The following is a 1267-nucleotide window of genomic DNA, read 5'->3' on the forward strand; positions in this document are numbered from 1 at the left end:
TTCATTTTGGCATGATCTCGTAACTACATGTGTTTGATAACGGGGCATAAAGAGAAGTTCATACTCCCGAATTTATATACATTATCCTAGTCTCATAAGTTATAGTATTCTCCCTTATCAGGACTTTATATTCAATTGAGTATTGTCTTCTTCCAGTCAAGAGAGCATAGGGTCTATATATATACAGTATTACAGTATTTACACCACCATCGAGCTACAATCGGTGGGCAGGACCCTATTGGCCAACCTTTGTTCAGATGGTAAGTTATATACCGAGCCTACTGTGAATGAGCGCATATGAGCGAGTCCAGGATGACCGAGATACATAGCCTAGTATGGCCGAGCGCCTATGAGCGAGCCTACTACGGCCAAGTAGTTATACGTACCGAGCCTTATATGGCCGAACATTTATTTTACTTACTATATTGAAGGATTTGAGTCAGTATCAACATGTAAGTATATCTCCAGATCATCTTTGACTCCCAGTTACTCTCAATTATTATATTATTAGTTAAGTTTCAGCTTTCATTTATGTTATTGCCTTACATACTCGGTACATTATTTCGTACTAACGTCCCTTTTCTGGGGATGTTGCATTTCATGGGTGCAGGTTCAGATAGACATACAGGTAGACCTCCTCAGTAGGTGTTTCTCGATTTCATCCTGATCGGTAAGCTCCACGTCCTTCGGAGTTGCCGGGTCTAGGGTTTTGTGTACATCTTCTGTATGTATGTATATATGTTATGGGTAGGTCGGGGCCCTATTCCGATCACCAGTTTTTTTATATAGGTTTGATGGGTAGGTCAAGGCCCTATCCCGACCATGATACAGTCATCTCTAGAGGCTTGTAGACGAGTCATGTATATTTGGTATATCAGTATATGTTCATGGCGGCTTCGTCAGCCTGCACAGTTATATATATCAGCTTTTGGGTATGTTTACCCCACAGATGAGAGAGGCGTTATTTTCAGATGATTTAGAATATGGCATCATCGGCCTAAGTTGAGAGTTATCCCTCCATAGTTCACAGTTATAGACTGGTACGCTCAGGCCGAGTATGGTACCGGGTGACAGCCACGTCTCTTCAGGTTTGGAACGTGACAAAACCGAGCAAACATGCAACTTTCACAAATGACTCTATTCTTAGAAGTACTAAGGCTGCCTATGTTCTTGATTCCCCATATGTCCTATTATTATATCGTTTGTTCATGGGTCTCAAACAATATGTGAGTTGATAATGTTTATGTTACGCCCCAAACTCGGGGAG

This window comes from Nicotiana tabacum, chromosome 14 (genome assembly GCF_000715075.1).
Source record: "Nicotiana tabacum cultivar K326 chromosome 14, ASM71507v2, whole genome shotgun sequence".
Lineage (NCBI taxonomy): Eukaryota > Viridiplantae > Streptophyta > Magnoliopsida > Solanales > Solanaceae > Nicotiana > Nicotiana tabacum.